This window comes from Amphibalanus amphitrite, unplaced genomic scaffold, assembly GCF_019059575.1.
Source record: "Amphibalanus amphitrite isolate SeventyFive unplaced genomic scaffold, NRLGWU_Aamphi_draft 000104F_arrow, whole genome shotgun sequence".
NCBI classification, from domain to species: Eukaryota; Metazoa; Arthropoda; class Thecostraca; order Balanomorpha; family Balanidae; genus Amphibalanus; species Amphibalanus amphitrite.
In genome coordinates this window covers 1,042,726-1,056,882 of record NW_024881599.1, presented here as the reverse complement: position 1 = coordinate 1,056,882, position 14,157 = coordinate 1,042,726, and the positions used below count along the sequence as shown (strand labels likewise).

Below are 14,157 nucleotides of genomic sequence, written 5' to 3'. Positions count from 1 at the left end.
CTTGATAAGCGGGTATGCAATCCCTGGGTACGAACTGCTTCATTCAATACCAGAGCATAATGTACTAGGCAAAGGATGTGCTATTTATATCAGGGATGATATATTTCCTCATTGTTCGAAACTTGACCATCTTTGTGCTAATGAAAATGAATTCCAAAGTATTATTGTGCAGGTTACTTGTCCAGGTACTGCGGGGTTTATCATAGGTGCCACATACAGATCTCCATCATACCCTTTGACGTCATTCCTACCATACCTTGAGGCCACACTGAATGATTTAAATAGGCGTCATCAACCTTGTTTTTGGGGCGGTGACTGGAATGTCAACCTTTTTGAATATAACAGTAAAAATGATGTTAAATCTTTCTTGGACTGCCCAAATGCATTTGGATTCTTTCCTACCATATCTATCCCAACTCGTGTAACCACTATCCCTCCATTCACAGAGACTCTTATTGATAATATATTCACTAATTCCTTAAGTACAGTTTTACATAGTGGCACGATCTGTTGTGGCATAGCAGATCACTTAGCGGTATTCTGCACGACTAATTTGCTGCAAAGTGGTCAACGTAATACTGGACCGCCAGGTGTCAAAAAGTTTAACTTTTCTAAACTAGATGAATTTAAGGTGAATATCTCGAATAGACTAGCTGAATTTAATAGGATTGATTGTCCAGAGCAAGCATGTGATGTATTTGTATCAACTCTTACAGATGAAATTGAACATTTTTCCTCATTTCCATCTAGAAGAAACACACCTATCCAGCCCTGGATAACTCCAGCTATCTTGCGAAGTATGGACAATAGGAGTAAATTGTTAAAGAACTTTTTGAGAAACCGCAGTGCGGAAAATGAACTAAAGTACAAAAAATACAGAAACACTCTCAGACTGACCATACGTCATTCTAAGAAGCATTACTTTCACAAGCAGTTTGCTAAAAATAAGCATAATCCAAAGTTACTGTGGAAAGATTTATTGGAGGCTGTTCAGAAACCTAAGGTAAAACCAAGACCCGCTTCAAAATTTGAAGTCAATGGTGCTTTCATTACTGACCAGCGGCCAATAGCCGAGTCTTTCAATGACTTTTTCAGTAAAGTTGCGCCTAATCTTGACTCCGCCCTAGGACCATGTGATACTGACCCACTTGCCCATATGGATGATTTAGCTGTCCCTGTGTCTCTGACCTTTAGTCCTGTCACCGAGGAACAAGTTCTGCCAATTGTACTCAGTCTGAAAGATGCCGGGGCGGGTTTTGATGGTCTTAACGCGAAGTTACTTAAGAAAATTATCCCTGCTGTAATATCACAGCTTACTCATTTGCTTAACCTGTGCATTAACAGCCATACGTTTCCTTCCCCTTTGAAGATGGCCGTGATCACGCCTGTCTTCAAAAGTGGTTCACGTACTCAATTTAGCAACTATAGACCCATCTCCGTTTTGCCAGTCATCTCAAAGGTTTTAGAAATTATAATGTTTAATCAACTTGTTGCATTCATTAAGGATCATAATATTCTGTATGATTTTCAGTTTGGATTTAGGTCTAACCACTCTACTTATATGCCCATTTCGATCTTACATGACCTTATTACAGATAATTTGATTTCAAATAAAATTACTGTGGGCATTTATTTGGATCTAGCTCGTGCATTTGATACTGTCAATACTGACATATTACTTAGTAAACTAAATATTTATGGCATATCTGGCAATGCCCTTAGTTTCTTGACCTCTTACTTAACTGATAGAACTCATCGAGTAAAATTTGATAATACCATATCTAGTCCCAAAAAGGTCACTTGTGGAGTCCCTCAGGGCTCTGTGCTAGGGCCAATTCTCTTTTTGCTTTATATTAATGATCTCCAAAAAGTCTGCCCCATTGCTAAGTTTTTGCTTTTTGCAGATGATACTGCAATTTTTTACTCGGCGTCTTCTAAAGATGAATTAGAAAGTATAATAAATCAATCGTTTCCAAAAATAGTCGTATGGTTGCATGCAAATAGGCTCTCCTTGTCTATTCATAAAACTACTTATCAAGTGTATTCAGGTAACAATGCTGATAAAAATATTTGCATCCCGGTATCTAATGGTACTATTTTGCATGCTGATACAGTTAAATATTTAGGCGTTTTGATAGACGAGAACCTCAAATTTAAGTCTCATATCAGCAAGGTTTCTGGTGTAATTAGTAGGCAGATTGGCATCATGGGCAGAGCTAGATATCTCCTCAACGCACAGTTATTAATGTTACTGTACAATTCCATGATCTTGCCATATCTCACTTACTGTGTGAGTATCTGGGGTTCCAATTATCCTACGACTATCCAACCGATCATTGTTGCCCAGAAGCGGGCAGCCCGCATGATTGCTGGCGCACCCGCTATGGCACACACCTCTCCTATATTCCGAGAACTGAGGATTCTTAAATTCAGTGACCTTGTAAAATACCAACTCCTAAATGTGCTTCACGACTTTCTACATGATAGGCTCCCCGAGCCCATTGCTGCCAAATTCACCCTTAGTAACCCGGTGCGTGTCACCAGAATTTCTCAGCATTTTAGTGAGCAAGCCCGATCCTCATCAGGTCGTGCGATTCCTAATTACAAGCTTCACAACTACCGTGAGTTCACCCTATTCGCTAGAGCCCCAAAGGTGTGGAATGCTGTAATAGCAAGCCGAATACCTGATATCCAGGACGTTCCATTTAGTAAATCATTTTTCAAAAAAGTTGTCAAAATTATTTTCCTCGACCAGTATTAATGTCTCATTAACTCATCCAAAAATCCACCATGCTCATTGCTATTAATCTTTTAACTTTCTGTTGGTGCTGGAGGGCGGGCCTCAGGAATCTCGTAGCCCTATACCCTGCCCTCCAGACACCAGAATGGCATAGTTTTATTCTGAACATTGCCTTGTTTAATTAAACGCTGTCTCATTTTCTTTCAACAAGTTTGTTTCTCTATGTTTATGTAGTTCAGTCTCGTTGTGAATTTGCACTTTGTCTCGTCACGTACTTCTTAAGTGGCCAATCGGTCTCGCTGCCCACCAATGCCCCCCTCGCGGCCCCCCCTCCGCCCATCGTACGGACCTAGTTAACCCTGCTCATTATCCGCAGCATATGCCGGCGCCACAGCTCTGACGTAGTCGCATCAACCGGGACCTGGCTTCTACTTGCACCAGAGCGTGCGCACAGCTCGAGCGCTGCGTGATGCCGCCTGGATTTCTGGCTGTGTCCTGTTCCACTGGAGGCATGGGCGCCGTACCTGAGGCAGGCGGTCCCGCTGGACTCGACCGCTGAGGATCTATCACTGGAGTGGATCGACGGTGTGATGGACGATCGGCGGGGCTGGACGTTGGCGCCTCCTGTCTGAACACCTCAGCGGCGCCGCTAATCAACCATGACAACAGCACCAAGATCTGGGTCATGCTTGCGCTGGAGCAGGTGCACGGCTCCTGCATCGAGAGGCGGACTGTGCACCTCATTCGCTGTCGATCGAACACCTCTAGCCGCGCTCCGCTGGGCGCGTGTGCTGTGGTCTCGGGGCGGACGGTCGCGTTGGTGGCTTGACGCTGGATGTCCCTGCGGCGGGGGGGGGGGGGGCGGCGGCGGTTGGGGGGTCGACTCAGCTGGCGCCCTCTGGCTGGACCCTGTATCACGCGTCTAAATCTGACAAGATCCGCTCCTACTGGCACCAGAGTGCACAAGGAGCTCAAACGCCGCGGACATGCGATGAGGACGTACGCGCCGTGCTCTCGGATGCGACTGATGAGGATGGTGATGAGGATGGAGGATCACTGATTGAATGGATGCGGACGATGCTGCTGGTGACTAGGACATCGGACCCGCCGTGTTCGGGTCATCGCTGCATCGGTGGTCATGTGATGAGCGGCGGGTGTGTGCTCGCTAGCGGCGATTGTGTAACAGTGAACGGCGAGGTTATGCCGGCGGGCGGCGTGTGCCGGTGGGTGGCATGTGCCGATGGTCGGCGAGTGGCGTGTGCCGGTGGGTGGCATGTGCCAGTGGACGGCGAGTGGCGTGTACCGATGGACGGCGAGTGGCAGATGTGCAACAGGTGCGTAACGGCAGCCTGCGGGTGAGAACTGGAGATGCTGCTTCGCCATCGGTGAGCCCGTGAAGCGGCGCTGCTCGCCGCCGGTCTGCCTCATCGCCGCTGCGTGTAGACGGCGACACCGGGCGCTGCTGCGGCCGAGGACGGTGTAATGTGAGGTCGTCAGCCCCGGACCTCAGCCGAGGGCTGACACATGTACTGCGAGACCGTGTCGTGGTGGTTGATGGTATGACGCGGTTTGTTGTTTGTTGGAACGCCAGCGGCGTGATCTGACGCGGGAGATTGATTTGTCGTCTTATATGTGCACTCGTTTACTTGTGTGGCGCTACCGAGACCCCTCCCTAACATTAACAACTAACAACGCTTAAACACACTAACATAACTAACTGTCGTTCATCCTACCATCCTAAAGTTCCCAGCCTGTCGGCAGCGCCATCTATTTTTATGCGTACGAATCTGATTTACTTCTGTTTGTCTATGCCATTTATTTATTAATTTATTTATTTTGTTATTCATCAGGAATACACCGCCGGTGGGAAACCGGACAGAGAGAAAAAAAATTGCTTTGGCACAGCAACTGAAGTAGATATTTACTGCAAATGAAGGTGAGCCTATTTATATACACTGTGGTGAGCCGAATAATTCTGCTTACTCTATATTGCTTATCAATGCAAGTATTTTGGAAATACTGCGTCAGGTATTTCGTTGTTTGTTATGATTTTATTGAATTTTACTGTGTACCTATAGATTCGAAAAAATGAAATCGTGTTTCCCGCAATGAAAGAGGGCAATTAGAAATTTAACTCCCACGTTACTTAGGACGTCGTATTTATACAAAACAGTAAAATCACGTGAGTTTCAGTAAAACAACAAAATTTAGCTGAAATAGACACAAATGTGGTTGTGTTTATTTTGAGAAAATGGTAATGCCTATACCTATAGGTAAAATGTAGTAGGTATAGGGACTTTAAACATTTTTGAAATTGAGTGAATATGTATTTTGTATCATTTATCGTGCATTTTCTTGTTGATTTACCTTTTTAAGTGCAGGATGGTTAAGTGTGCCGCTCCTTTATGTCGTTCAGGCTACGCGCTTACAAAGGCAGAGAAGGCAAACAAGCTAGTTCAGCGTACTATTTCTTTGTTTACCTTTCCGAATGACAAAGAGTTACGCGCTCGCTGGGTGCAGGCGATAGGACGTAATGACTCAGCTTGGAACCCAGATCACTGTGGTGTCTGTGAGCTCCATTTCCGTGAGGAAGACTTTCATCAAACAACCAGAAGAAAGAACGAACGTAAAAGAAAATCCTTGAAGAGCGGCGCCGTTCCGTCAGTCTTCGAATCACACGCATGGTGAGTAGGAGCCTTTAGGTACTCATAGCGTTTGTTTTAGAACATGTGCCGTGTGATATAATGATATAAAACATGTTTCTCACGACCTTTACATGTCACACATGCATCCCTTGGCGCCTCGCTCAGGCGCGTCGAATGATATACCTTGTTGTTTGGGTGAGGTCAACTTAGGGTGTTGACCTCGGAGGACGGGTAAACGGATGCGATGTTGACCTCGAATCGCATATCATGCGATTCGGCAGGTCTTCCTGAGTCCATTGGTGGCTTTCCCGACTCGCTAGCTTAATTTGATCGGGAGTTATTAACGAAAAACTGATATGACCCTAATGACGTCATAAATGACGTCATGCGACGTCGCGCGAGGTCCACATTGCAAAACTGACGCATCGAACCTTGCAAGCAGTGCATGAAATCACGATTCTGTGTGCTTGGGATAGTTGCAGATCGTTCCCGGCGCCAGAATAGCAGTTTTCATTTTTCCCCATTGATAATGTTGAGGTCAGTGGTCACGAAAATGACCTGACTTCAAATGACCTTTCATGTGACGTTCGATAGAGCGTCAAAAATAACAAAATTAATAAATAAATCGGTCAAGGCCAAGGTCAAGCCTCAGGTCAAGGTCATGACCTGACAGGAGTGGTTAACGGAAAGGTCACTTTTTACCTTAACGTGAGGTTAAGGTAAAAAGTGAGGTTAACATTTTTCACGTACTGTTGCCTTTATCAATTGCTGAAAATGTCAGCAATTAATTTTCAAACAGTTTTCAAACGGTGTTCAAACACCGTTGGCCTGAGGTTAATTATAGGTATTTTGAAATGGTGTCAAAATTTCATTACGGAATGCAATCTTATATGCTATGAGCTAGAGATAAAGTGAATTAAGTTACACCGAGTGGATGAGAAAACTGGTTTCTTCATTTCTGACTTATTTTCTCTTCATTTCTTTCAGTCCTGTCCCGCTCAACGATGCCCAGCGGCAGCGTACGACAGTGCTGGCAACAGCATCATCGAGACGCCAAGTTGCCGAGGAGCAGCTGCAACAACAGTGCGTCGACATGATGGAGGCGGAGAAGTTCTCCACTCTGAAGGAAATGTATGCCAAGCTTGAGAACGAAAAGCTTCCTTCAGGGTATACGGCAGTGAAGATGTCACACTCAGACGGAGTCGAGTTTGTACTGAGCGTCCGATTAGAGCAGCTTGATGAGAAGTCAGGGCACCCAGTCATCACCAGAACCCTAACGGTATATGAAGATCTTCACTTTCGGACGCACGTAACAGGAGTTGAAATTCCTGTCCACCAATTTGCTGGATTAACTGCGAGAGCTGGACTATTCCAAAGCACCACAGAGGTCCTGAACGTGCTTGCTCGCCTGAAGTCGTTCACCATCAGTGCTAAGGACTTGATGGCCTCTGCTGCCAGCGTTGTGGATCTAGCAGCGGAAGCCGACAGTGGTGATGAGTTCACCATCTGTCAGTTCGTCGCGGAGCAGCTGCGCTTGGCTTCGGTCCCAGCGAACAGACGGCGATATAGTCAAGCGCTGATGAGTTTGGCTGTGGTGTGGGACAGAACCAGCCCGAAGTTATACGAAGAGCTGTGTAGCTGCTCTGTTCTGTTCCTGCCGCACAAGAAAACCCTCCGACGCCTCACATCCGCGCTCAGCGTGAGAGAGGGTTTGGAGATCGGCACAGTTAAGTATCTCCAAATGAGGATCGAAAAACTGACCAAGAGAGAGAGAGACTAGTCAATCTGGCAATGGATGAAGTGTACACCGCACGAACAGTTGAAGTGGCTGGAGGGCGCGTCTTTGGCGAGAGCGGAGACGGTGTCGCCAGTACTATCTTCTGTACCCTCATCTCCTCTGTGGCTGGCACCTACGAGGACACCATCTCAATGTCACCGGTATGCAGCATCACCACTGAAGACATTCGCGCCATATTCTTCACGGTGCTGAAGACCCTGACGGAAGTAGGGTTTACGGTCGTATCATGCACCACCGACGGACACCGGACAAACCAAGCTTTCCACAACTCGCTCGGTGAAGACGGGCGTCATCCGGAGTTCATCGTGAATCCCTTCAACTCTCAAACAAGAGTTTACACGATGTACGACAGCGTGCACCTCTACAAGAACTTCTTTTTCAACCTAATGAACAAGAAGACTCTCGTCTGTACACTTCCAGGCCTCGAGACGACCGTGCAGGCCCAGTTCAAGCACCTGCAACAGCTGCACAAGCTGGAGATGGGAGAAGAGGTCAAAATGGCCTACAAACTGACAGACAGGGTGCTTAACCCCACGAGCATCGAGCGTGTCAACGTTCAGCTGGCTGTGGCAGCCACCCACGAGTCAACTGTGGCAGCACTGAGGTACTACAGCCAGAAGGACGCGTACCGCGACTTTGGACAGACGGCCGACTTCCTCGAGATGCTGAGGAGGTGGTTCAGTGTTGTGAATGTCAAGACGGCATTCACGCACGTGCGCCTGCGAGACCCTCTCAGGGCCCCACCCAGGAATGAGGAAAGCTGCATGGGTCTGGACTTCCTCACTGCCTTTGCAGCTATGCTTCGAGTCTGGCAGGGCAGGAAAGGAGGTGGAAAGATGTCGATCGACACATCGCAGGCCGCCATCTACACCTGCAGAGGTCTAGTCGGTGTGGCTAGGTACCTGCTGGAAGAGCACGGTGACATGATCGATTATGTCCTTCTAGGAAAAATACAGTCGGACAGAATCGAAGGCCGCTTCGGCTACCTAAGGAAGTTGGCTGGCGGAAACTTCTGGGCGAGCGTCAGACAGTTCTTCAAAGGAGAAGCAGTCATCCGGGTCAAAAGTCTTGTTTGGCTATCGGGCTACAGTCTCGGTACAGTGGCTGCTGTCATGGCAGAGGCGCGTCAACAGCGACAGCAGGACGACGCCGAGGTGGCTGAGACCCTGGTGGAGTACGCTGCCAGCGCGTAGCACGAGCCTCTATCCGAGGGAGCAGAACAGGCCATCACACACGTGGCTGGCTACCTTGCCCGCTCAGCGCTGAAGAGGAGGCAGTGTCATGCATGCCACGCTCTCTTGGTCAACAAGGAGCTGAACCAGGTTCAAGAAGTGCGAGTCGATGCGGAGGACAGCCAACCAGAAACAGCATCCGAACTAACAGAAGCCGTGAAGTCATTTACTGCTCTTCTGAACCGGGGAGGCCTGCTCTGCCCTTCAGAGCTCACCGTGGACTTGTCGATGAACATCTGCCACGCTTATAGGTAATCACCATCACCCAGTTCGTTTACATACCTAATTTGTTTGAATAAGTTCAACCTTTTGGTCACTTTCGTGTCAAATATTAGGGACTTTGTGTACTGGTTTGGCAGAAAGAACCCGTGTATTAGCTAGTTTCAGAACAAGTCTGTTGATTGGAGACAGCGCTTTGGTACGAAATTGTTATCTCAATTGAACTTGCAGTATTTGTAGCATTTAGTATAAACCTGCATTATGATTGCATTTCAGTGTTCATCGGATACGCTTCAATTTTGCTGTGCAAAGGCAAAAACGATTACGTCAGGTCAGAGGTCATTACGTCAGGTCAGAGGTCACCCGAACGTATATGGTTTTTGCCTTTGCACGGCAGAGTTATGAAAATCAATAATCATATGCATACGAGGTGTGGCTAGAAAGAAACCGGACTGCTCGTGCTGACCATAAAGTAGGGGGCCCGAAAACTAGCGAGACACTGGACATTAATTTTTATCATATTGTCGTGATGTGTGCCATACGGCACCTCGATATCGCTATTATTCTCCTTTCCACAGCTCTTTGTTTTATTGATGACGCTGACGCTGGTCACTCCGGTCTGGATGTCCTCGACTGATTGAAAATGGGTTTCCTTGACGACGTTTTTCATTTCAGGGAACAGCCAAAAGTCACAGGGAGGGAGGTTTGGCAAATAAGGGGGTGCTTGAGCACCGCGACCTGCTTTTCGGCAACGAACTGCTGGACGCTAATGGCAGATTGCGCGGGAGCGTTGTCGTGATGGAGCACCCAGTTCTTGGCTTCCCAGAAACTCCACTTGGTGCGCCTGACTCGTGAAATGAGGCGTCCCAGGTCTTCCTTGTAGAAGTGGCTGGTCGACTGTGTTACACCTCCAGCACGAACTGGCGGTGAACGAATCCCCGATGATCGAAAAAGACGATCAATGTCATCTCCACTCTCGACTTCGACATGCGCGCGGACGTTGATGGACCTCCAGACCTTGGGGTCATCACCGACATCCTCACGACCAGTGCTGAACCTCGTATGCCATTCAAACACTTGCATGTAACACATGACTTGCTCCCCATTAACAGCCTTGAACAGATTCAGCGTCTCTGTTGGACTTTTCTCCAGTCTGGCAAGGAACGTGATGTTCCCTCTTTTTTTCGAAGTTCATTGTAGAAGCCTGGCGATGACAAGGCCGCCGAACATCGATAAAACAAAGAGCTGTAGAAAAGAGAATAATTGCGACATCGAGATGCCGTTTGGCACACATCACGACAATATGCTGAAGATTAATGCCAAGTGTCTCGCTAGTCTTCGGGTCCCCTAGTTTATGGCCAGCACGAGCAGTCCGGTTTCTTTTTAGCCACACCTCGTAGACCCCTGTATACCACAGAATTCTCGGTATGCAGAGGTCTATGTAATATACCATATGTCAGTTCAATATTTTCTCTTGTATTTCACAGGTCGCTGATGCAGGATGAGGCATCGAGGCGCGCCCTTCTCGGCTGTTCTGAGCCGCGCTCAACTTTTGAGCAAGTCTCGATTTCCATCGCTCAGCAGGACAGCCGGCTGATAAGCCTCCAGTGCGCCAGAGGCCACAGCTTTCTTACATTATATGGACAGATGGCGCGCGCACTCTTCAACGTCTTCACGTCCAATTACGCTTCAGAAGTGAACAGCGCTATTCACTCAAGCAAAAGGCGTACGACAAGTCCAGTAGTGATGCGTCGACGTGATCAGACTGAAAACAAAGTGAGAAAGCTGAGCGGCGCAAAGTAACAGAAGTCTGTGGTGTGTGGTGCTCGAGAGAGGAGTCGCTATCGTACACTTACATATGTGTGTGTAAATTGTCCCGTCGTCAGCGGGCAGGTCATGTCAACCGCTTCCCGCTCTTGACAGAAGCTGCGACGCACGTGACTCCCACTGTCGCCGCCACCGCGCGTCGGCTCTTCGTGCGGATGCATTTGCAGTGCCCCTCATTAGTCGACCGGCGCGCGTCTGTCTTTAACGTCCGCCCCTCGCGAAGGCCGTTCCTGGGTCGAGTCGCGAGCGCTGCGGCCCTACCATGCGATGCCTCCAGGGGTGGGAAAAGGCGTATTGTGTGAAGTCTACTCGTGAATTATGGCCTATTGTCCCTAAGAGATGTTGTTCACATGTTACCTGTTATTGTTATATGATATTTGTTTCCACACCACGCCCCGATGACTGTACATCGCCGGGGGTCGCCTCTTATAAGGCTTTGTCCTGGTGCAGGACAGAGGCAGTCGTATGAGTGAGCACTTCTTTTGTCACCGGAACAGACATTTCGACAATACAGCTCTTCAACATTTACACTACAATCTTTACAACACTCGATGGAATTGAACTGAAATGGCGATACAAATTAAGAGCATATCACAAAATACAGTACCAGAAATATAGAACTCTGTTTTACAAACCTTCCATTAAACCTTAACCCGCGCCCCGCTGGGCTATTCAGCCATACGCGCCCTGCTGGGGGGGGGGCAGATTCTGCCCCCCCCCCCTGTGTAACTTCCGAACCGATGGTCGTAGAAAGACGGGGAAAACGGCAATCGAAAGCTCTCAACAAGGCGGATCTTAAGAGCCCAAATTTTTTTGCTTAAGTAGGTCAGAGGTCAGGTCAAGGTCAGGTCAAGGGTACAAAATGCAAGTTTCTACAGTATCGGCCTTGCACCGTAGTTGCCGAAGAATGGACTGAGACTGATTGCCCAAAACGTGTTCTTAGACTACCAAGACAATATTCGTTGCATAAAATGTCATTCAAAGGTCAAGGTCAAGGTCAGGTCAGGTCAGGTCACCAAAAACAAAATATAGAAAAGGGCATGTGCGACACATGTTTTATGGTTCATTTTACTCATAGAATTCAATAGGCACACTCCATAAGTGATATGGACCACCTCTGGATGAATTTCAGGTCGAGGTCAGGTCAAGGTCAGGTCAAGTGAGGTCAAATTTGTAAGTTGGTTGTTAAGGCCCAAAAAGGTGTCTATCTGATGCAGTTTTTCACGGCGAATCGAATGGTGCTATTTTTGTTTCCGTACGAGGTCTAGAACTTCCAAAAAAATCATTTTTCAAAAATTTTGTGTGTCGTGACGTCATAAAATTTTGAATAACTCCCACATTTTTGAACCGATTCTTCTGAAAATTGGTATGTAGATGCACATTGACCACTTCTCTGACATATATTCCGGTTTTTTCGATACACTCAAAATTTTGGATTTTATAACTATTTTAAAAAAAAATCAGTTTTTTGAAAAATTTTGGGCCAAAATCCAAAATTTTCAAAAAACCGAGATAGCCATTTGATAGACAACGTGGAATCACGTATAACCTTTTTGTTACGTCTTGATTCCTTTAAAAATGAAGATGTTAGCGGCGTTTGAAATTTTGCCGTTTTTGAGGCGAAAATGGCGAACATGACGTCACTAAAACGTCAATTTCTCAAAAATTTTCCGACGGATTTCGTTCAAATTTTCAGAGAACGTGTCAAATTGATGTATGATAAGGTACTGAAGGTGTGACGTCGCTGGCGTAACGCGTTTAGAAGTTATTGGCGAAAAACGGGTGGGGGGCAGATTCTGCCCCCCCCCCCCCAGCGGGGCGCGGGTTAACAACAAGAACCTGGCTTAAGGTGACTATTTTCCTGTGCTCCCGTGCCTCTAGCAGACCCGTTGAACGTAAAAAATAAGCGATCAGTGTCTCAGACTATCAATTAAGGCGACTAAAAGCATGAGCGAGGACGCTCAGTTTCCGAGGCACAACAAAGAGTGTGCACACTGCACATGCCCACGTGCTGCTGCATCCCAAATTTAAGATGTAGGGGAAGGAGGGTGAATTGCGCCACCTTAAGAAAAAACGCTAATTGTAAGAAAACCGCTGGAGATATAAGCATGCACTGGTAACCACTTCAAAGAGGAACTCATTAGCTACGATTTAAGAGCCTCCCGATCAATTAAGAATGTTTCGTTTGCTTCCGACAGCTGCTTTTTCAGAAACATGCAAAAGGGCGCATTTACCGACAACTGCTGTAAATTGCGCCAGGGGGATGGCGCAATTAGAATCCAATTGCGCCCTATACTTAAACATGGCTAAGCGAATGAGACGGAATGCATACACCCCGGCAGTGTAATGTCATTGCGGCTTACTTAAACATCTATAATGTTAATCAGGCTGGGTAAATAATAAATGTAGATATAAATCGCGATGTTTTTTTGCCCAGGTAAATAACTTTACATGTGTCCGTATGTTTGTAAAAGTGCAACGAAAACGTTTTATGTAACCGACGAGATATATGTGAAAGTATGCACCTATACGGTTAAATTTTCAATCGTTTCTCTCAAAATTATTCATTTTCATCGTTTCGACAACTTGTTGACATCAGTTTTTACTTTTTGATCATAGCTGTCACCCCTCACGCCCGAGTCAATGTTGAAAATGCCATATTTTGTCAATTATACCACAAGTTCGCAGCCTAAATGGCAGCTGCATTATAAGTTTGACGAGAGAAATAATTTGCGGACTGGCGACAGCGGGCTGCTCCCCTGCCTGGCATTAAACTTCTTCTTTATTGCAATCAGTTAATGATGCATTCATACTGTCGTGATACAATAGCTACACCATTATTCTATTTGCGCCCCCATGGCGCAATTGCCATGGACGCAATTAGAATTGAGGTACTTTTTAATAAAAGCGTAGAAGTTTTCATAAATATGCTGAAGGAAGTTTACTGTTTAAGTGAAATATAATGAAAAAATGGTCTTTCTTTCTAAATATCACTCTGAAAATCACACACGTATAACATATTTTTATAGCCAACGGTTCAAAATACTGCAAGAAAGCTAAGAAAACGCCGTAATATCTTTGATGGCGTAATTGAGCCCTGCTGATTGGCTTCGTCGGAGAGCTTGGGCCATAAAATGAACTATCAGGTGATGAAAATGTTGTTTTCGAACACAAAATTATAAACATGCCATTGAATTCGTGGGAATGTTGGTGGGCGCAATTGGTTAGGAGGGCGCAATACACCCACTTTCCCCTAGGTACACCTAACACCAGCATCATCATTGCTGAGCATTATTATTCCAGCGTCATTGCTTAGTATCTTGCTGCATAGTTAATTTCAGCAAAATTGAGCCGCTAGTTTCCGAGACATAGAAGAGTGGTGTGTACGTGCGCATGTGCTGCTGCACCTCATATTTGAGGTGTGCACCAGCAATATTGCTTAGTGCCTATCTTGCTGCATAGTTAATTTCAGCAAAATCGAACCGCTAGTTTCCAAGATATAGAAAAGGGGTGTGCACGTGCGCACGTGCAGCTGCACCTCATATTTGAGGTGTGCACCAGTATTGGTTGCTGAGTGTCTGGCTATATAGCAAATTTCAGCAATATCGGACGAGTAGTTTCTGAGATACAGAAAAGGGGTGTGCACGTGCGCACGTGCAGCTGCACCTCATATTTGAGGTGTGCACCCGTATTGGT

The 14,157-nt window shown here is 46.5% G+C and overlaps 1 protein-coding gene and 1 long non-coding RNA gene across 2 annotated transcripts in view; one reads left to right on the top strand and one right to left on the bottom strand.

Annotated features, from left to right (window-relative positions):
* The window catches only part of LOC122380672 (bone morphogenetic protein 7-like), a 35,404-nt gene that overhangs the window by 4,715 nt on the left and 16,532 nt on the right, over positions 1-14,157 (bottom strand). The gene's annotated exons all lie outside the window — the stretch shown is intronic.
* Positions 2,135-4,567, top strand: LOC122380673. The gene is made up of 2 exons (XR_006256364.1): positions 2,135-2,621; positions 3,117-4,567. It is a non-coding gene; the product is annotated as an uncharacterized LOC122380673 (long non-coding RNA).